General features: G+C 38.2%; 1 protein-coding gene across 5 annotated transcripts in view; it reads right to left on the bottom strand.

Annotated features, from left to right (window-relative positions):
* The window catches only part of LOC117405904 (contactin-5), a 201,425-nt gene that overhangs the window by 159,007 nt on the left and 14,870 nt on the right, over positions 1-27,548 (bottom strand). The window contains exon 1 of one of the 5 annotated variants that reach the window (XM_059028264.1): positions 22,758-22,949. The exons of the other annotated variants lie outside the window; for them this stretch is intronic. The gene's annotated coding sequence lies outside the window, so the exon portion shown is untranslated. Of the gene's footprint in view, positions 1-22,757; positions 22,950-27,548 lie in introns of those variants that run through there. 5 annotated transcript variants of the gene reach the window in all.

Here is a 27,548-nt window from a genome sequence, read left to right as displayed (position 1 = left end):
ACTCGAGTAAAGCAAATGAAAACAAACTGGAATACTAATAAAGAATGTATGAATATTTTAATCAGAAAAAGCCATTCAAGCCATGGCTCAACTCGCTCTATCTCTGCTGCAGATTGAAAGATGTATGTCATTAACACATTTACTGGTAATGAATTCATGTAGCTGTTAAACACCTACACCAATTCAATTGTGATAATCAGCAGAATTATATAACGGCTACACACCAACCTTCTTCCCTAACAATGGCTGACATCGAGGCAATTTTGATACTTTTAGAAAGAAGAAAAAGAAGACGACGCCATCAGCACCAGCGTCCCACTCCCTATACCTTCAGACCCCATCAGGACCGAACACAACTTCCTCATCACCTCCTGGTTGATCGTTTTTCGGTTCGATCGTAACACTATAGAATACTTGTGTGATGTGCTTCAGCCTCATCTAATGTCTCGGTATGCACGCAACCACCCCCCTATCTGTGGAGACAAAGGTCTGTGTCGCTTTGGTATTCTATGCCACCGGCTCCTTTCAAACCACAATAGGGGATATAATGGGAGCGTTCCAGAGCACCATCAGCAACGTCATAACATCTGTGACAGATGCGCTGGTGGCTGCTTCTGACCGATTCAGTTTCCACCTGTTGAAAGCCATCACCAAGTAAAACAACAATTCTATAGTGTAGAAGGATTCCCCAGTATAATAGGGGCACTTGATTGCACTCATATAGCAATCAAGTCCCCTGGGGAACATGCATATGCGTATCTGAACCGAAAGCGTTTCCACTCCCTCGACGTGCAAATGACAACAACATCAGATTGCAAAATCACCAGCGTCGTGTCACGTTTCCCAGGATCGTGCCATGACTCCTACATTCTGCAGCAAAGTCCGTTCGAAGCATTTGGCAGTGAGGGACGCCTCAGCACAGGTCATCTCATTGGTAAGTGCATGTGTGTTTATAGCTGATTTATATATATTTTCTCAGTTCTTTCTTCAGGTAACAGTGGCTATCCTCTCCACCCCTGGCTTTTAACACATGTGAAAAATCCACAGACTGAGGAGGAGGGGTGCTACAATGAGACCCTGTGCTGAAGCTGCAGTGTTGTAGAGAGGACATTCAGGCTCCTTAAAATGCATTTCTGTTGCCTGAATAGATCAGGTGGAGCCATACAATACAAGCCTTCAAAGTGTGCTCGCATCATCATTGCATGTTGTGTACTTCACAATATTGCACTATCCCATGATGTAATGCTGCCACAAGAGGCCAACATTCCCCAGCAACCAGAACAGCCAGTTGCTGAGGAACGGCATGATCCCGGTGATGAGGGAGCAGGTGGTAATGGGTCTGAGGGTGAGGAGGATGTGAGAACCTATTCCCAGGGACAAAGAAAACGCCAGCAAATCATCCAGCAACATTTTATGTAGGTAGGCATATAATTTATTATTATTATTATTATTATTATTATTATTATTATTATTATTATTAATTTCTGAGCAGACGCCCTTATCCAGGGCAACTTACAATTGTTACAAGATATCACATTATTTTTACATACAATTACCCATTTATACAGTTGGGTTTTTACTGGAGCAATCTAGGTAAAGTACCTTGTTCAAGGGTACAGCAGCAGTGTCCTCCACCTGGGATTGAACCCACGACCCTCCAGTCAGGAGTCCAGAGCCCTAACCACTACTCCACACTGCTGTTATGCACCATCTGTGCCAGAATAATTATTACATGATACTGTATATTCCCACATTCCAAGATGTTCTAAGCCTTGCATTGAAATTTGCTATCAAAAAAAAAATTAGGTGTGTTTTAAATATGATAATGCATTAAAAAAAACGCTAATGTGAACCAAAAGAACGTTTATTAAACTGCAATATAATTTTCTGCTATAATAACATTTTTTTTTTAATTTATTTGAAGGATGGATGCTCCTGTCTGTCCAGGATGCTTGCTAGGATGGGGGCCAGGTCATCTTCTGGAGGTGGACCCTGGCTGTGGACGGCACTGTGGTCGCTTGCTGGTGTGCGTGGCTGCCCTCGTTGCTGACGGTGTCTGAGTCCACAGTGTCACGCTCCTCTGTCTGTGGCAGGGTGCCAGAACTTTCCTCCAGAGGTGGCTCTGGCCCTATGTGACAGAACAGACAGTTTAATGTTGTGAGTGCAACTACATTTGTGTTGAAAATATATATATTTTTCAAACATGTTAGTTTCATTTCTCCTTTAAAAGACAGGTAAGAGGGCAGGCTAGTATTTATTAATGTTGTAATTCACAGCTTTGATGCGCAATGCGCGTTTCAGTCAGCATACTCATGAATAGTTACTCCTCAGAATATAGGTTGTATTTATGCATGTGTAGACTGAAATCAAATCCTCATGCTGTGATGAGTACATTTGCTAATCACCTCTATATACTTACCAAAGCCAACATCAGGAGCATCGACACCCCCCCACACATTCGTGGCCCATCAGGGACAGCAAACGTTGTTCCAGGGGGATGAGTTCTGGTGTGGTGTTAACTCCCCCGCCAGTGTGCGGTGGACGTCCGCTGGGCAGCCACTTTGGTTCTTAAGCTCTGTTAGATGTAAGTCAATTTTTTGCGGATGTCCTCGCCATCTCTACACCACTCGAGGATGCCGAGACCCGTGTTGCTGTCTTGCCATATACAGGCCTTGGCACCTCGAGCGAGAGGAAGGCTCAGAACACTGAAGAGCTCGTCCCATCTCTCCACTACCTCTCCCATGATGATGTCTTCATCCTCTCTGCTGAACCAGACCCGAGTTTTCTTTTGCACTTGGGGAAAAAAGAGGTGTATTCTACATTAGCATCAGCTGAATAAGGTACAAAAACAGCACTTTGCATATAGGGTGTGTACCATCCTATATGCTATATGTTTGTATAATTAAATAGTTTCAGTGACTTTCTGGAAATGCAGCCATTTACAGTAAAACACAGCTGCTTGCAGGGTTGGGGTCAATTCCAGTTTTATTTTTTTATTCAAATTCTTACTTATAAGTAAACTAACCCTGTGCTGTACTGGAATTGTAACTGTGTGGAACAGGTTGTATTAGATTTGGATTTGCTTATAGAACCGAATTGGAAATGGAACATAGGAATGGACCCCAGACCTGGTTGCTTGTATTGTTACAGCCTGGTGTACTACAGATTCATTCTCAAGTGTTGTATGTGAGGTGCCTTGCTGGATAAATGCTTTAGCCACACTACTGCGACTACTAATAACATCCACAACATATGAACCAAGGTCATATTGTAGGTTATGCTAGCTTTACAATATCGGCACTTGATTCTGATTGTAGAACAATATGTATTCATGTGTTGGTTTTGTTCTCATTAGCGTCTTGTACACGTAGGTATAACCTATACAATAATAAACATCTACAAAAAAACCTGTTCAACTGCACAAAACATAAACAATCTTGTAAACAACTTTTGAATACAAACTCATTAACAAACAAAACTCCAGAAAACAACTGCATAGGAAATACACACAAACATAACACACAGCGAAAACAACTGCATAGGGAATACACACAAACAAAACACACAGCGAAAACAATTGTGTAGAAAAACACACACAAATAAAACACACACACTGTTAAATGCCTGTAAGAAAAATAATACTACTAATATAATAATTATGTTATTAGTAGTATTTTTTTGTTTTGCGCGTGTGTTAATTATTTCACAATCAGACTCTTACCTTCGTTTGTTTTCGGTAGCGTTCTTCCTGTTTCCTCTTTTGGAAGGTCCGGAAAAGTAAGCAGTGATTGGTCGACAGCTGCTGTTTTGCGCCTGCCTACTTTTGCTTCCCAAACAAGTGATATCCATCTCCGCCCCTTTCGCGGATTGGAAATCGCTGGTTTTGGTTTCGGGATAAAGAAAATGCGATGTGGAAACTAGCGATATTATCACATAAACACTCTTTCACAAGAGCGATCAGGGTTTGATTGGGTCCGGCCCTTAGTTTTATCTCAGAATATATAATTGTGTTTAGGAGTATCGATCTAAAAAAAAGGGCTTAATTATGTAAGCAATAAGTATAATAAAGCCATGGGGTGCGGATCAATGCTGATGCAGTGATCAGACTTTTATCAGTGTCAGTGTTTATAAAAAAAGGAACATTAATTCTTATTCCATTAAATGCTGCTGTGACATGCAACTGGTTTTGATTAATTTAGCAGCGTCGTCTTTTATGGCATCATTTATTCTGTGGGCTAAATAAAAGCTGCATGTCTCCTCTGAAAGGTCACTGTGTGTTAGCAATACGCACCCGTTTCAGAAAGCAGCACCAGAGAAGAGCGAGGGGAAGGAGATCAATAGCTTTCATTGCCTGAAAAAAAATGTTGCAGAGAAAATACCACTGAACCCCCACTGAGAAGCAAGTCAGGCCCACGGGGAAGTTAAAGAAAACATCTTCTGATGTATGTGTTTATCTGTTGAAAAATATATCTAGTGATTTCACTTTTTGCCCAAATCTTGTAAGGCTATACTGAAATACACCGTTCCAAACACACACCTATACACTTTAGTGTTGTGAATTTTTTTGTGGGTTCTCCTTGATGCATTCAGAGGGGCAGCATGGGAAAACGACTGACATTCTGAACCGTGTGGAATTGCATCCCACCCAAAAGAAATGTAGTATGTCCTTGTTGTCATCAGCACAATTGCTTTTCAAGTAATTGAGTATATTAACTACTTGGATATTGAGTATTTGAGTACTCTAACTCATCCCCAAGAAACATACCTGTTTCTGTTTTTGAAGTGCCAGCTAAGATTCCCTTGAAAGGGGATGTTTTTCAATCATGTTGCTGTATAACCATTTTTGAATCTCCAGTTGTTTCTTCTCCAGAAGCCACACATAATACATGCCAACAGATGCTTGCATTTAAAAAGTCTGGACTGGGAGGAGTCACCTGGGATTACATTTAAGCGGTTGTGCCCGTCGAGGAAGGCTCCACTGTGCGGTAGTTGACCGCGACTGGAGTTATGCATCCCAATTGTGTCTTTGTTTAGTATTTGCAGTCTAAAAGCAACAGAGCTTTCATTACGGCAAGTCAAAATGAAAAAGATGACCCTTGCACAGATAGATTTTAAGTCTGATTCACAGCCGATGCTGTGATCTAGCAGCAGACATCTACCTTCTGATAGAAGTCAAGCGAGAGCTGGAAGCTGATTGGCTGTTGGTACTGAACCGTTTTATAATAACCCATCCCTAATAGCAGCCAGATCAGGGATATCAAATTAAGACATCTGGGTACCTTGGCTGTCTACAAGAGAAACATGTCTTTTAGTCCCTAACAGTATGTCAATGGGGACAAGTGCACATTACAAATACATTGAGTAAACTGTTTTGTGATGCAGCAGAGGTATAAAAACTGTACTTTATTTCAAATGTTGCTGATTGGCCTCTCCTGCCTTCGACAGTCTTCTAGTTTAAATACTGGTGGGTCAATACATTTCCAAGCAGGAGATGCAGTTAATTACTTCAGTCAGAAAACTCATTGGATAGATTATTTATTAAAACAGGCTAGACAACACTATTACAATGTACATGCTTTTACACTAGATTCTTTGGCCTTTCGAGGTACCCCTGCCTATAAATTAGCTTGCAGATAAGTGGAGAGGCTGATCGTAGGGAAGTCATGGGCAGAGGGGTAGGACAACCACTCTCCCTGGTTCGACGAAGCCAAAAAATCAGGTGGCAGATGGGGAGGAGGAGGTAAACTCTGGCGCGCAGCAGGGACCTGGTGGATTGAGGTAAAATAGAAATCTTTTCCTTGCCGATCACTGGACATATCGTTTACCAAGGGACGAATAACAAACCAGCTATTCGATTGACGATTTAGTCTGGTATTGGAAGCGTCTAACATATGCTTGATATTTACGTGATCAAGGTTAAAGTGAGTTCCCTGCCAGAACCATCGCTTTGTTTAAATGTATGAAAATCAAAAACCATGCTTTTTTAAGTCAAATTTTCAATGATTATTTTTCTATTAATTTGTATGGGGATTTACAGTATGTATTTCATAATTTGCTGAGCCACACACTAAACAAAGAACTATATACAGTTATATCTACTATTTTATACTGTAATACTGTAAGCAGTTCAATCTACTACAGTAATTGACGAGTAGTGTCAGATAAACCACATCTTATATATTCTAATAAAATCTTATACAGTATATTCTAAGAGCCACATACTATTTGGGAAAGTGTCACTGTTTGTTCTAGACTGAGGACAGAAGCACAAACAGCATCCAGAAAAAGCTTGCAGGCACTCAGTCAAATATGGAATAGGGAGTGCAGAAATATAACAGGACAGTCTGCTCAAACCCATCAAGAGGCACGTTCTTTTATTTACTACCAGGCACAGTGACAACCCATTTTAACCAGAAATACTGAATGGTGCACTATACAGTCAATAGCACACACTTGACTGTCTCCTCACGGGCTGCTGTAAGACTGGCCAATAAATTGTATGATGTGCTTAATTTATTGGCACATTTATTAAGCTTCCTAACTACCAGCTTTGCAGGCTGGGAACAACACAGCTCACAACTCACCTCATTCACCTTAACAGTAAAATATTGTTGAGTCATTGCAAAAGGTATCGGGTTGCTTAAATGTCTTCCATGAATTTCTCTGCTGCAGTTTCAGAGGTAATTGTATACACTGCACCTTGATTGCACAAGTCAAGTGGAAGGCTTAACTCTCTGAACAATGTCGCAAAGAATGTGGTGTAAAATTGAAAATGCTTCTGGAATTGAATAGGATTTCAACCAAGATACAAAAAGCTATCTATACCCATGAAAGAGCTCTGACAGAGAGCGGGATAGTGACTACCGAGGATAAAGACAATGAGTTAGACCAGTGGTTCTCAATCTGTGGTCTGCCGGCTCCCTTCAGGTGGTTCGTGGAAAGGTTACATAATTACGGAATGGAAGCAGCAGCATAGTTTATAGATCCCATTGTAAACCCAAAATATGAGACCTTAAAAACTCAGCTGCAGATGCAGGAAGAAAATGCATGCATGGAGAATATCTCCAAGTTAAAAAAATTGTCTAAACTCTCCATCATATATAGTTTTGGAGTGTATTCTTTACTGGGGAGTTTTCATGTATTGCGCTCACATGCACAGCAACATGTATTTTTGTTGATAACGAAGAGATACAGAAAAGGAGGCAAAGACAAAGTTCACTATCCAGGCATTACTACCGCTGACCTGTTAAATCTTTGTGTCTCTTGCTCCCCCCCCCCCCCCCCAACCCCCAACGGTTTTACTTCTTGTAATTTTAGCCACTTGCCTACTGTCATGCCTCCGAGGCAGCCGAGGCAAGCATGAGCAGCAGACAGTATGTTACAGTGAAGAACAGTAGTTTATTGGTAAGGCGCTAGATGAATACAAAAAAACTATTTACCGAAACAAATTACTTTCAATAGGCTAAACAGCAACAAGACAATATAAATCTTAAATTGTGGTAATTGAGCTGGACATCCTACTATGGACTATAGCGTCCAAAAGTCTCTCTCAAACTAACTACTAGGTAAATATAGCAGGCTACCTAGCTAAGCTCCTTCCTCTGGAATATTCTAAAATAATAAATGCATCTTTAGAATAATCAAACGATAGTTTGTATTGCAATGACTTTGTATGACACACATTACTGACAATTTCTCGTTTACTCTTGTACCAAAGTTAAAACGGTATTTTTTCCTTTTTATTTTCTAGGGTTGAAACCTCCCCATTGAGTTTCTACGGTGCACATCACATCTTTATAAGCTGTACACTAGGATGTCTCCCAGCTCCAACAGCTATGGTTCCACAAACAGGTAAGTACCTTGGGGTTTTTTTTAAATGTATTTTTTACGTTTTGTTGTAAGGTTAAACATACTTTCTTTGATAGCAAGTATGTAGTTTTACATGAATATTGAGATTTAAACAGCTCTTTAAAGCGTTTCAGAGTTCTGTTTTTCTTTTAAAACAAAAGCAGTCTTTATAAAGTCTTTGATGGTGGTTTTCATGCTGGTATTTATGCATGATGAGCTTCTCATCACATGGCGGCACAGAAAACAGTACTTGCTGAGGAGAAATACTGACAGAATGGGCTGTTAAAGTCAGGTAGACATTCCTTACCACATTCACCAAAGAAAGCAAATAAGATACTATACTTATGATTCAGCTCCCGATATCAGTGCTTCTAGGTAGGGTCTTTGTTTTGTTTTTGTCTTGTTTTTTTTTTTAATGTTTGATTGACTAGACTAGAAGTGCAGGCATACTGTGACATTTAGAACGAGAGATTAACAGTAATACCACAGTTAATCAGCATTGTCCAGATAGACCACAAGCAGCTTCTGATTTGAAGTCCTTATTCATGATTATATGTTGATGAATGTAAAATACATTAATCAGAAAGGACTGCCTTCAGTTGCCAGGGCAATCTGGGCAATTAGCTAAAGTACCCTGTATCTCTTTTATACACTGAGTAATTTCCAAATATCACGCTTGGGGACGTGCATTTTAGTCAAAGACCAGCGATTTATAGTATATTATTTTACAGTTGAGAGTAATCACTTCTAACATTGTTGTCTGTATATTTCTACATTAATAGAGCTAGTGGTAGAAGAGTCCTGTGTGATATTAAAGTTAAAATAGAGAATATATACTGAGCAGCAAAATAAACTTATCACTTATATTTGAGCATCAAGAGAAATGTATGACTTATATTTGGATAAAATTCACTAGATGTGATCGAAAAATGACAAACTCTATTTTAGAGCAGGTGCAGTGACTTTTTATTGTGCTGATTAACAAATGACATCACGAAGATGCTGCAAAATGATCTGTCGATCTTGAACAGGTGTCGTGACTCTTGGTCTCCCAGTTCATGGCCTGTCATTGACAGATGTGTCTGGTTATACCGTCTCGCCAGGTTTGAAATTGCTGGCTGTGAGCACCGAAGATGGCGTAGTCCAGCCTCCAACATGCCGATTGCACGAAGGCGCTGCTCTCTTGACAGACGTGGCATATTGGTTTTTTTTCTGTGATTTTCTTTATTGCTTTTATTCAAGCTTGCAATTCAACAGCTGAAATCAATCCATATCAAGTGCCCAATCAACTGTCTCACTAATTAGGTGATTAAGTACATATGCTTCAGTCATAGTCACTCAAGCATGTCATGGTCAAGGATGAATGATCAAGTGATTAAAAAGAAACCAAAAACATTTCGTCAATGTCCAACATTTATAAACATTATTTAAAAAAAAAAAAAATGTTAGAATAGTGATACGTTTCTTTTGATGCTCGGTATATAATGTGATAGAAACCTATGCACAAGTTAGTTAAATAATGAAGGTTAAACTATAAATGTCAGGTAGTCAAGTAGTGTATTCAGTGTACAGTTACTTGCCGAAACATTTGCCTTAATTTCTTATAGTTTTCCCTTAGAATTCTGAATGAGTGTTTAAAATGATTGATGAATTAAATAATGAAGAACTAAAAACTAAACCATATGCTCTCTTCCTGCCAGACAACCAACCTAAACCTCAGACAAAACATAGAGAGGTTCTAATCTGTATCCTCTGCACAGGTAAGACATGATCATTTGGGGTTTAGATCTCGGGTTCATGCACACCCCTAGTTTTTTGACAACAACCAACCGTTTACATGAACTCCCAGCACTGAGAACTTTTCAGTTTCAGAAATACTTTCAAATGATTTACTGACAATAGTTTCAGCTTAGCCACACACAAACTGTAGCCCTGAGCTCTCTCCTGTCCTCTATTGAGTCCCAGCCGTTTCCAAACTATAACGACATACAGGCGACATGTGAATCTAAATAAAAGAGACGCCAGCAATCTTGGGCTGAGATGGTGAGTCGGACTCCTGGGTATAATGCCAGCTCGTTTTATTCACCTCTCCAGGCTAGACCAACAGGCTTACACCTTAGCTCAGCAATAATCGGATTTTTCAAGCTTGGTATGATCTGGCACAAAAGCATGTATTTACATAGACTGAAAGAATTAGGAAGCAACAACTAAAATATTGTATACAGACTTAAAATTGAAAGGTAATAACATTATTTTTTTCTCTCTGAATTAATTTTTTTTCTGCTGCTTTTATAGCCTTTCCCATGTTTACAACAAAGTTAGAGATAGTATAGTATGATTGTAGAGCTATTATTCCTGAAGGAGACCCATTTAACCCTGAATCTTGTCTTTTTTACCATGACATGGGTTTACAACAAAGGTTCAAAGTGCTTCTCCAATGGGTGTCATTCTATGGGAATTTAAGGAGGGGCTATGCTACTCCGTGTGACAAGAACTGTACTAATAATTAAATGTGCATTGCTTTAAAAAGGGGTTTACACACTTTGTAAGGTTTTTGAATGGTTTTACAGAAACCATCCAGATTTTATTTGCCTAATTGTGGCCATCTCGGTTTACAACAGATGTAACTGGAGTGTTCTACTTACTTATCAGCCTTGCTTTTTGTCTATCTCCAAGGATGGTAAAATACAATTATTTGTGAAGGATATGTTAATGTGCTGTGTTAAAGTTGTTATAATCCAAATTATTGGATTATAACAATTTGTCCCTGAAATTTAACTCACTTTGACAAGTGGACATGTATCTCCAAAATCTAAAAAAGTACAGTACAATGACGGTATGATAGCATTAAAAATCTAGAAAAAAGAACATTCCACGCTGGGTGTCAAAAGTCGTTTTTAACATTGTCAATGTGACCTTTCCACTCTGCCAAAACATCCTCTCTGTAGAGCTGAGGATTCATGATTTAAATGTAATGAGGAACGCTGTTTAGTCCTGGTACATGAATTTTCTAGACACGCTCAAAGCAGTTCAAAGCCAGGTGAAGGCAGATTTAGAGAAAAATTATAATAACTAATTATGGAGCAACAGAACAGAAAACCGCTCAGAATAACTGCTAACATCCTGATATAGTAAGATAAATGTAAAAAATGAAAATTACATTTCCTTAATTAACTTTGGTTCTCTTTGAATTGTTGCTAGATTACGTCAATGGTTAGTCATTTGTCTCTTTGCCTGACTACTACACATTTTCAGGAACACAAATGTATATAGCAACTGATGTTAATTAAAACTAAAGCCAGGGGGCTCCCGAGTGGCGCATCCAGTAAAGGCGCTCCTCGCAGGATGTGCCCTATAGCCTGGAGATCGCTGGTTCGAATCCAGGCTATGTCACAGCTGACCGTGACCGAGAGTTCCTAGGGGGCGGCGCACAATTGGCTGAGCACTGCCCAGGTAGGGAGGGCTTAGGTCGGCAGGGGAATCCACGGCTCACCGCGCATCAGCGACCCCTGTGGCCGATAGGGCGCCTGTGGCTCTGCAGCGGAGCCGCCAGATCTGTGTTGTCCTCTGGCACTATAGGTCTGGTAGCATTGCTGTGGATCTGCAGTGCGAAAAATGACGGCTTGGAAGGAGCACGTTTCGGAGGACGCGTGTTTCAGCCTTCGTTTCCTGAGTCGGCGGGGGGGTTGCGAGCAGTGAGCCGGGGATACAGATAATAATTGGGCATGCTAAATTGGGGTGAAAACCGGGGTAAAAATAATTGGCCACAACTAAATTTTTTAAAAAATAAATAATAAAAAAAAAAAACTAAAGCCAGCACTGTTTTTAAGATGATTGGAGCAAACTACAACAGTCAATTGATTATTATCTACAGCTATGCCCAAAAGTTTTGCATCACCTAGAATTTTACAATTGAGACATAATAAAAATAAGATATAAACCATATGAACATAATTTAGGTCTTTTATTTAACATCTTGTAATCAAAGAAATTACAAAATGGTATCGCAAAAGTCTACTGGAAGCCATGACAGTAGTACAGTATTTCATGTTCGATGTCAAAATGTCCAATTTTTTAAATTTTGGTCAGTTTTTTGTTAAGTATTTGGAAAAAAGCAGTATGTAATTCAATATGTTAACACAACATTATTCAGCAGGTTTCGTTCGACTTTATGAAGCAGAATTTGTTAATTCTATAGGGTGATGCAGCACTTTTGTCCATAGCTGTACAGTAAAATGTACAGATAAATGAATCCAGCAGTCGCTAAACCTGTGCTGGCTATCCAAAAAGGATATAGCCCATACCTGTGTAGCTCAATTCCCAAAGCTACTGTACAAACCAATACTTACTCCTCTTATCCAGATTTCATCTTGACAGCACTCTTAAGCCAATTTTATTGCACAAAATAAATAGACAGCAACGACTGGGGTTTGGATTGGTAATAGAATAATTTAGAAGATACATGATTCTGGTGTGGTGCATTGTAGCAAAGTCAATACACATAAACAAACTCGCAGCTTTAGATTTAGGGGTGCTGGGAGATTGGCAGCACAGCTTCTTCTTCTATTATTCCAAAGCTGGCTAAACTTAAAAGAAGAAGGAATGAAACCACGTTGTGAGAGAATCAAAAACTACCACGTCAAGTAAAACATGGACTTAACATTGCACCATCGTGAACTCCACATGCACAATCTTGAAAGAGCAAAGTGAGATCCTAGAACATGTTCCCAGGCAGACTGCCAGACAAGCCCCCACAGACCCAAGAATCCACTGGGATGGAATGCCCAGAAAACGGTTCTGCAAAGACCTTGCATATTCAGAATGAAGCATACACAATACCGCTTTCAATTTTAATATTCGTGTTTATAGACAGTATGTTATAGGTAGGTTTGATTGCATCCAAAAAAAAAAAAAAAACACTTGAACCTTTTTATAATATACAAACTTCTGGATATTGAACTTGCAGTAAATGTCTGAATGATTTTGGTGCCACAATATGTGAGATCTATCTTATTATAGGTCAAAGCCCCAAATGATTCATCTAATGCAAACCATCAACAGCTCAAAGCTACTATTCAAAAGCTATTAAATTATATAACTACACATGCTAAGAAAAATACATTACCAGAAATGAAGCCATTAGTATTGTATGCCTAACCCAGCAAAACATTACCAGATGTCCTTAAACTGCACTCTGATATTGTCTGTATTTAAAAAAGGCCTCCATGTAATTAAAACATAGCATCTTATTCATGATCTCTGTCTTTTATACAAAGAACAATAAATGTATAGTCATATCTATTTTAAATAGCAACTTTTAAGTGTTGTTATTATTATTATTAAATAATAATAATAATAATACTAATAATAATAATAATAATAATAATAATAATAATATTTTGACCTGAGGTTCATTCTGCTTGATAACTCATTTTAAACATGATTCTTGGCACTACTGTACACTAGGTTAGCCCTGCTTTCAGCAGGTCTGCTACTTCATTGCTCGTTTCACCTGGACATAAAACAGTAAAAAAGTCTTTCAACCAGTTGCTTTGCCTATTGACTAACTTTGTTTGCAGTCAGTAATGTGCTTTGACTCACGAAGACACTGCACAGGAAAAGTGTCTTAAGAGGTGAGACCTATATTGATTACAGAAGTGTGTGGCAGGTACGATGTATTGGAAAGATGGAAGTCCACATGATGCATGTAACACCACACCACACAGGACTTACATTTTAAGGGCTGGGAGTCAGTAACCTCTGCTCTAACCACTCACTGTAATATACAATATTAGCAGGAAACAAGGCCAAGTATCAATGAAAATGGACAGGAACTCACTTAATAACGATTACAAACGACCGCCAGAGCAGCCACTGCTGGTTTCACATCCTCTTGTTGAAAGCGGCTGGTGCCCAATGAAGCGGATTAGCTTTTATCCGATCAATATCTGCTTTGACTGGGGTATCAGTTAAAGTGGTGGTGCTTCTGTATTTGACCTCAACACAAGCTTTAATTAAAATCAACCGCTCTATGACGAATATGATAGGCACCGGAACATAGGCCTGCGGCGTCCAGTTTAGATATCTCAGATGGGATTTTGACCAGTAGATATACAGTAGCTGAGAATGACCTTCCTTAGTGACTTCCTTTTAACATACATTAAGAGACTAATTCACAGAAATATAAATTCTGTATTGAATTACATTACATTGAAACTTGTGCTGCTTTTTTTTTTTAACCCAATGCCAAAAGCCATCATGACAACAATGAAAAAATACCCCCATAAAATGACACACCTGTTCACGCCTGTGTTTTGGACATTTTTAAGCTCATAATTGATGCCCTCTGCATTTGCATTTCCGCATTTACTTTTTCACTCCTATAAATAGTTTTATATAAATATGTGACTGTTTTTGAAAGCATCTTTATTTGTGTGTGTCTTTGTTTCAGTTAAAGCTGGTAACAGAACACAAGCTCGCAAACAGGGAAATGAAAACAGACTGGCTGTCTTCATTGCTCCACTTCAATAACTTACATGACCTCAGTTATTATTTCTATTGCATTCTTTAAGGATAATTTAAAAAGATCAGTAAGGAGTGACACTGCTGTAACTACTTAGAAAAGATTTTCTGGTGTTAAATCCAGACTTCCAACACGAACAATCTGTAACTGTATGAAGGCATCACCATTAATATATTTATTTCTGTAAATTACAGAACAAAAGATTTTTGCCCTTTTTTATTACGGGGGGAGTGGAATTCATTAGAGGTGAGGGGGAAAAAGTAAAATATTATTAACAAAAAAAAAAGAAATAGAAAAAAATGAAATGGAAACAATTGTGTTGTGCTGTATGATGGACCTATTTCCACTGTCAGACGTTCTAGAAAGGTCAGCAGAGGGCCATGGCAGACGTCACACAGCACTTCATGCACTTTTACTTGCCTGTCATATAATCAGACTCTTTCTGTATTTGAGATACTGTATGTTCTCCATGGAACCAGGTGTCAATGGGAAATTCAGTAGACTGGCTCCACACTGCACTAGCTCTTCACGCAGCAGATACATTGGAGATGGACAGTAGTGTAGGCGCTGTGGCACTCAAGCTTCAGACTCTAAATGAATGTGGTCGTGATTTCAATAATCAAAACAACATCACATGCATCATACATACCACTGTTTGTATTATGTTTGGATAGTTCTGTAAACAATGAGGCAAGTAAAACCTCATGCTTTTCAATAAATATATATAGATACTAATAAAACAATTAACAAATGTAATTAAACAATAAACACACAATTAAACAAATACGTTTCTGGCAGGGAGGATTTTAACCCCCTCCCTGCCTTATCTCAAAATACATTTTTTATTGTGTTACATAGGTTGAATTATATAAATACTCACATGAAAATGATAAGCGATGGTTCTGGCAGGGAACTCACTTTAGCCTTAGATCACCAAATCATGTAAACAGCAAGCATATTGTAGGCGCTACCAGATCAAATCGTCAATTGAATAGCTAGTATCTTTTTGTCCTTCGAAAGGATTTTTATCTTCCCTCAATCCATTGTGTCCCCGCTGTGTGTCAGAGTTCACCTCCTTCTCCCCAGCCTCTACCTGCTTCCTGGCTTTGTCTCCACTTCTCTGTGAGCTAATTTATGGGCAGGGGTACCACAAAAAGGTAGGCCAAAGACCAAAGAATGTAGTGTAAAATATGTAACATAGTAGTGTTGTCTTGTCTGTGTTTTAATAAATAATCTATCACATGAGTTTCCTGACTGAACAAAAAAATAATAATTCTTCATAAACAAAAAGCATCTGTTCAGTTTAAAATGTCATTAATATCCAGGAATTATGTGCAGCTGACCACATCTCTTGTCTTTTTTGTGGGTGACTTTTTTTTTTCTACCTTGAGAGGCAAGTTCAAACTACATTATCTTATATTAAAATTAATTTTTCATTCACAATTTAAATTACTGTTTTATAAATCGTGTGGCCCCCCTTTTAAAAACAGCGCTCTTCATCTATATTTTCCACACCATTAATTCTAATTAAAGTTCTGCATTCTTTTTATTTTTCCGCTGCTATTCGAATCGTTTTTATATAAGTGGATACTGCAAAACCATGCGTAAGAAGGCAGAGCCCATAACTAAACACATTCATTCCTGGTTTACTGGAGGTCTGAAAAAAAGATGACATTTAATACCTATTGATATACCTAGCAATTTTGGGGGGCAACAGCGGGATCACCTCCTAAATGATTTACTGTATACTATAGGCTGTGTATCATTATACAAGTCAATGTTTTTATTGAAGGCCTGTGAAAAACAAGGCGGCTGGTTCTGTGCAAAAGCTATAAAAGAAAGCTGTATTTAAAGAAAACCTTCAAATCTCAACCAAAGTTCATCTATGACAGGAAGCTGTTCCTGATTTAAGTCAATTAACACAGTTTACTGTTTTCATTTCCCATTGAGATCTATGCTACCAGTGTGGTACGGGATTGTATGTTTGGAATTTTTTTATTTTTTATAAAACTTTAGTTTAGGGATTTGTTAAAAGTGGTCATATAAATCTATAAATATGTTATTAATTATGCTATTTACAGTTATAGATAATAACACGGAATTACAAATCACTTTTGAATTAATGTTTGTGCAATGAAATGTTATAGAAATGCTAGAAAACTGTACATAGCTGTACAAGTGTTACAAAAAAAAGTTCATGAAACTTGAGAAATTTAAAAGTATAGTTGCTACTGTTATAATTATTTTTGTACAGTTGAATACAATTACTAATCAATCACTAGCTGAATCCTACAGGACACCCCCCAAGCAGCAAAAGAGGGATTCCTGTGAATAGCGATAAGCCATCGTACACATTCTGGCATTAAATCTTGTATGGTATTAATAGTTTGCCAAAATAGCTTTGTGAACATTACATATTGGGTTTCATCAGGGCTTGCCAACCAGAAGTCAGAGCTAATTTGGATGGTTACCAGGCTCCTAACCTGGCACTTTACAAGCTATTCTGTACCTGGAAGAGAAATATAATATACTGCAGGCGAGATGTGACTTGGGTCTAAAGAAGCCTGTGTAACAAGTAAGGGGAAAAAAAGGCCTATTGTAATTAAGAACATATCAAATCCTGACCCTGACAGGTAGTCAATGTTATCAGTGCAGCTAGATTTCCTGTTGCCACAATAAATCAATTAATAAAGATTACCAACAAGCGCTCTCATTCCTCAAATACTTTATACAATGTGTAAACTGTTTTTCCGGTTCTGCTTTCCTTGAAGATACACTTAAATATCAATATTTTGACAGAATGTAGACATTATCAGGTGCAGTTATAAGGTAATAAAATGATATACCGATACTACAGACATTTTTTTTTGTGAATAGTGTAATTATACATTATCTACAGTACATACATTATGTGTGTGTGTGTATATCAATATATCTGACCGTTTTTCTCCTTAAGCATTGGTGGGAACTTTATTAAACCAAAAATTCAAATTGCTTGATGTGACAAAAAAGGCAGTTGATGTGTGTGATCCACAGAAGGTCAAGCCCCATGTAAGCACAAACACACAGCACTAAACGCCCAAGTCTAAGAACTAAGCTTCAGATCTAAAGGGCCTGGGACTGAAAGTGTGGCCCCAGGGATGCCTGCAGGCAGTGCCCTCATTAAGCCGAGATAAATCACACAGCTGTCGAAGGGTATTCCTTTCAATGGCTCTCGGGTTAAGGTGCCTTCTGATACCTAGACTGCTGTTTGCTCTCGCCAGGATGTGATGGTCCTACAGAAGGAATGTCAAACTCAGTTTTACCAAGGGCCACATTGGAATTTGCTTTGCATGTTGTAAAATCATGATGGCTTTACTGATATGTTTGTTTGTTAGTTTACTTTTTGGGAGGAGGAGGTAATAAGGGCAACACGCTGGGTTATAAAATAAAAGCATGCCAAATAGAAAACGTGTGCTATTTTGCTATCTCTATCCCAAGGGTTGATGGGAAGTTCTCTAATTTCAATGTCAATGATACACAGGGTGCAAGTCGGAGTCAGTCAAAACAGTGCACTCTGTCATATATATATATATATATATATATATATATATATATATATATATATATATAAGAAATAAGAAAAGTTACATTCCTATCTACCCAACTCGTGGCCTAAACATTTTGGGGGGCGTGTGTCTTGATGTAAAATCACTGTCCTGCAAGTACCTTGTCCTATAATACTCCTTTTTGATAAGCAGAAAAAACAAACAAATAAGAAAGGATTGTGACATCAGAGTACAGTGAATAGTGTCTCGTGCTTACTGTAGCATCTCTTTGCCTGATCTCAATAATCCTGGGGGAAGGGCTGAGGGCGGTTGTTTTGTTGCCATTACCACCTGAGGGACTGCTTGCACTTCTTCCTCCTAGGCCCAGGGGGAGCAAAATTATGGCAGAGCATATGTAAGCTGGCAGCCCTCGGTTACACAAGCATGCCGGGATCCCCTCCACATAGGACTGGGTATCTCCTGGGACAGCTGTTGAGGTGACTTTGCAGCTTTGCTCTTTGTAAATAAACAATAAACCAAACGCACTGTACCAGCAGACAAAGAACAGGCCAAATCCTTCCCAAGTCAACATGACACTTTCTAACACGCTGTACAATACAGTATTATACCTGCAACTCCATGAACCTCTTAAAAAAGGATGAAAAAAACCCCAGCAGCTAGCCATGGCGCTTCCTCAAAAGGGCTCTGCTGCTGTTCAGTGGTGTCTGATATGTGTCTGAGACTCTATTTAGTTGCAGACTTTCTGGAGTCAGAAATGGCTTGAAGCTTTTAAAATGTGTATTGTATGGTCCTCTACAAGTTGAAGATGCATATTGTGTGAAAAATGAGAAATCTTGCAATATCTCATTTTTTTTTTTTGGTTATGCACAACAACATTACACTGCTCAATTAAATATTCTTCACTGCTGCCTGATTCTTCAAATTCTAGATTGTAGATGCATTTACTGCATATAAACATTATGAGTGCACTTTCCCACAGTGTTCACCTCCCATGCTGGGTTCATGAGGGTGCCCAAACAAATGATAAAAAAAAAACAGACACTGTAGTAGACAATGAAAATACAGGCCGTGTTAAGTTTAAGTGTATTTGTGAACTTTCTCTGGGTTACCATCTTTAGAAACTCAAGTCAAACAAGTGTTGTAATAATCATATGTATTTCATAAAAAATAAATATGAAATGCATATGATGTATACGTATGATAAAGGCATTTATCGAGCGTGACAGATATATAGACACAATCAGCGCATCTTGCCTGGCAGCAGCTGGAGTGAGTGGTCAATGTGCCAGATTGTTACAATCCTGTCTATTATGATGAAAAACTGAACATGGCCAGCCAATAGAATAACATCTTCCCTAATTTTTAAACAACTTTTTTTTTATTCTTGTTACACGTTAAAGTTCAAGGAAATGGTTTTAAATATTCAATGTATACTTCCTGTTAATAAAAGACTTCCCGCATGTACTGGTATCAAGAATTGCAATACCGTCTTAATCAAGAGTTACAATTCAATACAATACCATTTTTTTCAGAGAACCTAAAGACATTACCTAACAGAAAACTTTCAGTCTTTGGCAGGTCGATCCTTTCAAGAACACATCCAGAGAAATTCTGCAGCACACTTTTCCAACGCATCGCCTTTACTTCATACAGACTCTATTTAATAGAATTACCACAGCACCACTGCCTGTCTGTGCTTGCCCATTTCTTCTGTATTTAATGACAGAAACATACACATATACCCCAGGCGTCAGGAGAAGGTCAGATAAACTGTCCAAAAGTAAAGGATCACCGTAGTATATAATCAGCAGAGAAGATGCAGCGCTGGTGAATTTTATTACAGCAACCCTGATGACTTCAAGGTTAATCCTCAGAGGATTTCAGTTCCTTTAGCTCCCTCCAGCTGCAGACTCAAATACAGTTAATCAGAGGCACTGAATCAGGCTGGGCTGGGCTGGGCTGGGCTGGGCTGGGCAGGGAGGGATTTAATAACCCGGGTCATAGCTATGTAAGGAAGAAGTCCTAGTCCCTTGAAAACATGACAGCACACATGAAGATGTTTATATAGTGGAGAGACAGACGAAAAGAAATCACCTCTAACAGAAAGTAACTGCAAAACATCCAGCATTACGGCATGCTATTGATTGCCTGAATAGATGGTTACAGCTACATTTCTAATATGTATTATTAATTGCCGAGAACAGCCCACGACATTGGAAAGGCAGTTGATCTCCTTTTCACCAGGCTCCATGGGACCCGAGGCAGCCTTGACAGGTTAGATCCGGTAAACCACATACTTCCGGTCCAAAAGCATCTTCTTACCATTGAACATTGGTTCTGGTAACAACGCAGCTACAATATCTGGTGCACATACAAACCTTGAATGCTTCCAAATACTGGGAATCAACCTTGCAAATAAAGAAGTAAGCAAAGTCAGCTTTGGGAACAGAGATGGAAGAGTGAACGTTTACTTTCCAGTCGACCACAGATGGTGGGAAATTGCTACCCTGCAAATCAGGCACCTTTCTGCTGTATTGAAATGCATTGATTACAAACACAGCTTCTCAACATAAGATAATATCTGGAGTTTTTTGGGATTGAAAATGACTTTAAAGATCACTTTTAAAATTAATTTCTATTTGTTTTTGTCACACTGGCTTCTTTAATTAAGCCTCTAGGTATTTTGTCATGAGCAAATCACACACTTGCAGTAGGGACACTGCGAAGCTTGACACACAGCTGAGAGGTTTTTTTTAACTCTTTAGGGGTGTAATTATTTCATGCAATTATCATTGCCTCAGGAGTTGGCTTAATGTTATGTAACATGTATTATTATTATTTTTATTTATTTATTTTTTTTACAATACACACGTTACATATTTGTTTTATATCCAAAAGTGTAAAATGCTTTTGATTGCCATTGCCAAAAAAAAAATCGGACATTAAGATCAATTACTGTGTGTCACTTAATTGCACATTGAAAAGATGTACAGTAAATGAAGAACATTTTAGTTGAAAGCCTTTCACGTTCCTATAGTACTAACTTGCAGTGCTGTTGGTGATCTCAGGCCAGATTGGTGGGAGCTACAACTCCTTAAGGGAGGCTCAATGCGAATGATAAGAGCTGCTGTACAAGAAGAAATGCTAATGCCGGGCTCTTTCATTCTCTATGATTGATCATTTCCAGGTTGAAATCAATGAATCAATAATTTGGTTAATGAATAGGCCAACTTTACATTTTTTATAATTGGGGCATTTTTGTTGCTGTCGTTTATATCGTGCATTATTAAAAACCACTCAACACCCAAATACATCTTATTTTTCCATAAGGTTCCCCCTTAATGTAAATATTAAAAGAAAGAAAAAAATTAAAGAAAAAAAAGAATTGCCAACTGTCCAGCCCCTATATATGTGCTGTTATTATTATTATTATTATTATTATTATTATTATTATTATTATGACTTTATGGATATATAACAGCAAAAAGCTGTGTTATTTGTATTATGTATTATTTATTTTAAATACCTCGTGAGAAAGTGTGACTGTCAGCTACTGATTATTTAACTGGCTGACAGTCACACAGACTTTGTAAATCCGTGCAGAATGTGACTGAGGGATAATGTAATAATTGATAGCTAGTTAGTCCCTCGGTCACCAATATAAAAGACTGAGTGTGTTCGAGAGGCGGAACGAGTCGGTTGGTGAAGGAAAGTTAAACTAAAGTGAATAGAAAACAATTGCTAAACGTGCTGGCTCTGCAACCTGCACGATATTTACTTGTTTGTTCTGTCTGTTTGTTTTGGCCCTCGTGCCTTTTGCTTTGTAAAAGTGTTTTGTTTTGTTTAAAATCTTTTATTTTTATTTAATAAACGCACTGAGCGCCGTAGCGTCTCAGTTTTGCCCCGCCATTCCTTGTTTTGGTTTGTGTTTCTGGTCTGACGTCACCATCCTTGTCACACCAACTCATAAAAAACCTATAAGAGGCTCCATATCATTTTCTTCCAATGAGATAGTAAAACCCTGACTGGTAAAATTGTTAAAATAATAATACATTATACAGTTCTCTCATGTGGTACAACCAAAGTGCCCACCATAAGTACATACTGTTAAGTCTAATATTGTGAATAACACACATGACAGAGGTACTTCTAATAAAATGTTAATTAGTGTCAAAAATGTAACTCCAAAACAAAACCAGCAAAAATTATTTTTTTGTTCAATCTGTGAGAGTTCAACATAAAGTACCTTCAGAAATCATAAAACAATAAATCTAGCTTCAGAAATCAAAAAACAACACATGTAGTTATTTTACATGTTCACCAAAAATGTACAGTAGGTTAAGAATGTTTAAGCAGGAAGCTTTCAAATACAACAAAAGTATAATACTAATCCTTACACAAATGAAACATTTCCGCAAATCTGCAGTAAATTTGCAGCAAGCTTGCAGCAAACTAAATAATTCACCATAAGCTTTTAAAAAGTTCAAGCATACTGAAAAGTGCTGGGAAGACAGCCATTGTAGCACTAAGATATGGATATGTTTAGATTGCTTTCCACCTGTTTATTCTTATATTTAGAGTTGACTCTCTATGTCAACTCTAAATATAGTATTATATAAAGTATTAATTCACAAACAGCATTCACCCAGTTGCTATCTATCTAAGTAGATGTCTGGATTAAACAATTAACTGAATAGTAAAAATGACAGTGTATTACTCTTGCTTAAATTCAACTATAATCATGTTACTGAGAAGATGCTCATGTTATAACCCTAACACCTGTAGGTGCCAGTATAGTGCTATATACTGTATACTGTATAATGGTAGAAAAGACTCACCTGCCTGTATTTCAGGGCTTGCATGCAATTGCAATTATCCCAAATGTTGATAGAAAGCTGCTGCAACATAGCAGCCTTTATAACTGGTAGCAATAAGAGACGTTATCTTCTTCCTGTGCATTAGGTGGCTGCACACGCTGACAAAACCCTGGCTGGGAAAAGGGGGTGGATCTGTCTGGTAGTGATCCAGTTGATATGCCACTCAGGGCTCCTGTGAGTAAATCCTCTGGGTATCAATGTAGTGTTCCTCTCTCTCTCTCTTTCGCTTTCTGCTGTCTGTGTATTGCAGTTACCACGAGTGCCCCCTTCCCTTGACTGCTGCCAGTGTAATTATTCCATATGGCCCAGTAGACAAGCTCTTCCTGACAATACCACACAGAGGACAATGCACTCTGTGCTTGTATAACACAATGCGATTATAAATCACAGGGGCTGGGGAATTGCTGAAATTGGGTACCAGAAAGTCAATATCTTTTTTTTAAGTGAACATTAGAAAAGATTCTCTCTTGATTTCAAGTCAGCAACTGCAGCGCTGGGATAGCGTACACGGTCATTTTAAAAACAAATCTGTTATTGACATCACTCATTGATATGCTAACCTTTCTGTTTCTATTTAAAGGAGAACTCCCTCATACTTTACAATTAGATTTTTACAAGATCAATACCCACTTTCCATTACGATACCCACGTTTCATTTGTTCGTGCCCAAACTGAACTGTTGAGTTTGGAGTGTTCTAAGCTAAGGTGTGTATGGAAGAAATGAGACTGCAGCAACCTGTTAAATAAAGAGCTTCTCATTATGTGCAGCATATGGATTAGAGTAACTGCTGTTTGTACTGTGCTTGCTTAGTATCCTTCCCTTTAATCACGGCTGTTTAAAATGTTTGAAGATAGGGGCATTTTATCTTCATGTTAAAAATGTATCCGTAATAGATATCCATGTTTTTGTTTTTAATCAATTGGTCAATACTGTTGATGTGATTATTCTGCAGCATTATTCTGTGAGTGGCTGAGTTTTGAACTCAGCTTCCTTTACATAACACGCATACAAGTATATCCTGGTAAACTTGCACAGTAATATTTTCCCATGCAAATATCAAGCGTATACCTTCTTTATTTTTCCCCATGTGTTGCCATACTTATAAACTGGCCTATACTACAGTATTAGAGATCTTTTATTAGTGGAATCTCTGCCATTGATTGCATTAGGTCTCCAAATCTGTATCTCAGGTTATATACAGAGCCCACTGTTGTTATACAGGGACAACACAAAGACATCCTGCATAACGCAACACTCTGTCGATGAATGACTGATCTGAGGCGTAAGCAGCTCATATTTTCTTTTCTTCTTTTAAACCAGGACCTAATAAATCACTTTTCATATAACAGCTACAAGTATAATAGGATGCATCTAGTGTACTTGTAGACAAATTAGACACTTTGAGCATGTTATACTGCAGTGAAGTTTAAGAGGGAAGCATGCTTTCATTATGATAAAGAAACCCAATGAAAAGAAAACACACCCTACAGTTTCCATCTAACCGCATCAGTGGAACAGTGACTGACAGTGGCCTTTCCATCACAGCAATAGAAGAATCGGATTCGATATGTCACAGCAGCTGCCAATCAATGTGCTGGGCGCATGTAATCTCACTTGTATTTACTGACATGTTTAAAGAGTCTGCCTGTGAGAGGAGCTCCAGTAAACACAAGGTTTTACTCAACGCATTACTCTGTAGTACTATAAAGAGCACGCTCACAATGGGATCTATTCACCTGTGTGACCTTCTTTGAGTAATCTGCAAAATTAACCCTATACACATAGAGTATATTGTGCATCACAAATATTACAGATGTACTTCTATATGAAATGTCAAAAAACTAAACTCCAAAATAGGAAAATTCTAAAGGAAAGTATAATCAACGAGACAAACTCACCCAAAAGTAAGAATACTGAAAAAGTTATTGACGGCAACTGGTACACTTAAATATTAACCATTATTTTACTGCTTACTTTTGAGGTACGCCTGCAGTTCATTTTGCCAAAGAGTCTATTTATCGATGTTGACAGGTGTGTGTGCTAGAGGTGTGTGTGTGTGTGTGAGAGAGAGAGAGAGAGAGAGAGAGAGAGAGAGAGAGAGAGAGGGAATAAAGATTTGCCATCTTGACAGTTCTAAGATACTGCAGCCTCGTATTCTGAGTGATTATTTTGTCAAATACGGGTCAGTGGGACCTTTAACACATTTAAAAAACAGAGCAGTCTCCAGACCTAAGAGAAGTACACAGCAGTAGCCTAACCTAAAAACAGTAGACAATAGTTAACCATGTTACATCTGCAGAAGTTTCTATTTTAAACAACTGTCAGTGAGATCCTTAACCCAGCTTCTTCCTGCGTAAGCACAGGTCATTCCACAAGCTTCATGTTGTGTTGGCCTACTTTGCCTGTGCAAATATAGATAGAATTGTATATTTGATGCAAATTACCGGATGTTACTGGAATGTTTAGAATGTTTCAATCATTTTTTCACAGAACAGAATTATTTACTACGGTATTGGTGTCATGCGGCATTCTGTCACAAAGGGAACATTTTCTGTGGTGCCACTTAATAATTTATTTACCCAAGAGAACGGTCACCAGAAGAGAAAGTGATATTTTCATCTTCTAGGGGTTAGGGGCAGAAATGTTTAATTTAACAGTTAACAGTCAAAATAGTTAATAATACAAGACACAGATAGGTGAAAATGTGCTTTCAACAATACCAAGCTAAACCAAACAGAGCTCAATTGAATTAGGAAAACAAAAAAAAAAAAAAATCATTCTCTCTTCAGTATTAAGAAATCCACTAAAAAATGTAAATGTATAAAAGATTTGCAATACTAAAGTAAATTGCATTGCAGTTGTGTATGCAGAGTAGGGGTGTACAAAAACGCGTTACTTGTACTCGGAATTGTCTTTAAGGAGTATTTAGGTACAGTATTCAATAAATCCATTTATTAATGTGTTGATTTCAAAAAAAGAAAAGTTGTCCTCCCATGTTTACAATTGAGTACCAATCAATGGCAACTGACTTCCTCCTTGCGTGTTTTAAAAGCCAATTGGCAGACTAGTTTCCTCTCATTTTTACCAGTATACAAAGGTCGCAAACTGTCAGTAACGAGTGTAGGAGCGAGTAACACATTTTGTACACCCCTAAACGAGGGACTTTTACTGGAATGTTAAAACATTCTTTGAATAAAACAGTATTTAAAATGACAGTAAAGCATCAGAACGTGCTGGCCTGTTCAGGGTCAAAATGCATGTTCTATCTTATCATCCCTCAGCAACTGTCAGTACAAAAAATCAATTCTTCAAGCTGCTTTCCAAACCTCACCCAGCTAATCTGAACTATTGTTCAGATTAGCTATTGTTTCTGAAAATATAATGTAGGTGCTGCTAAAATGTGTGAGAAACAACCTGGATGCCCACAGGACAATTACAATTCTCATTTAAAATGTTAATGCATTTGCAGGGTTTTATACAGGTCCTATCATCCATCCATCCATCCATTATCATTAACCGCTTACTCCTTTACAGGGTCGCGGTGAGCCGGATCCTAACCCGGCATACACAGGGCACAACGCAGGTCCTATCATGACTTCCTATAATTTCTTATAAGTTTAAATTTAGTAGAGAAACTTTGCACCTCTACACCTATAGATAATTCATTCCGTGTTTTGCCATCTCTCTCTCTCCCCTGTGCTGTGCATAAATCCTCACAGCTACAGAGCAAAGCTGGATTACTCAGTTTGTTAACAGGCAGGTCTACCACAACATGTTGAATGTTACTTGGTGTTGGAAAACAATAATACACGTTCTGGTAGAATGCAATCCTTTGATTCACGACTAGAGTAGAAGTGTTGCCACCTGAATGTTAACTGTGGCTGCAAGTTCACAGGGGTCCGCTACAGCTTCAGATAAATCAGCTCAAACACAGCTGACTTTAAGGTTGTATTTGTGGAATCTTGTCAGGCTGCATATGCACCGTGGAAACTTGATTAAAAAACCAAACTGTGTTCCATCAAATCGTTTTTTAGCCTACAGTTTCCCTGACCGAACAGAACTTTTTAAAGGGCATCTATTAGTGATAATGCTCGGTAAACAACTATACAGTACACAATGGAAACTGTGACGCTGGTTTGATTTTACCAATCAAATCACAGCCCTGCGGACTCTTTAAAACAAAGCTCTCATGCATTTTAAGATAGCCACAGGCACCATCTCGCCTCATTTAATGTGTGCATATTACAGGATAACAATGCAATGTAAGAAAATATGAAAAAATATTCATTGGATACTCCAGATTAAATTGCATCCCTCTTCAGCTGTGCAATGTCACAAAGGACAGAATAAATTAGACCAGATACTTCCTCACATCTTGCAACAGGCAGATACAAGCTTATACATTAATTGAGACTCTGACATCGCTTTCCTACCAGGATGGTTTTATAGTAATATAGACCCATTACTTTTGAAAACAAATCTCTGCTACATTTATGTACAGATTTATATGTGCATGCATCATCACCCACTCTTCTGCAATTTTCCCATTTTTTTCTAGTTAGTGTTGTTAGCCCTGAGTGATGACGGATGGGTTCGATGTACAGAAACAGCTTCCCCATCAGCTGCATTCGAAGGATCATTTTACTAACGGAGGTGACAATAATCAACAGCTGCTTTAGATTCTTGTCCGTCAACGCTGATTACCAAAAACTGAGGTCGACCTTTTCAATGATATCAGCAGTTAAGTAATA

Source organism: Acipenser ruthenus, chromosome 8 (assembly GCF_902713425.1).
Source record: "Acipenser ruthenus chromosome 8, fAciRut3.2 maternal haplotype, whole genome shotgun sequence".
Classification (NCBI taxonomy): Eukaryota; Metazoa; Chordata; class Actinopteri; order Acipenseriformes; family Acipenseridae; genus Acipenser; species Acipenser ruthenus.
This window is presented reverse-complemented; position numbering and strand designations above follow the sequence as displayed.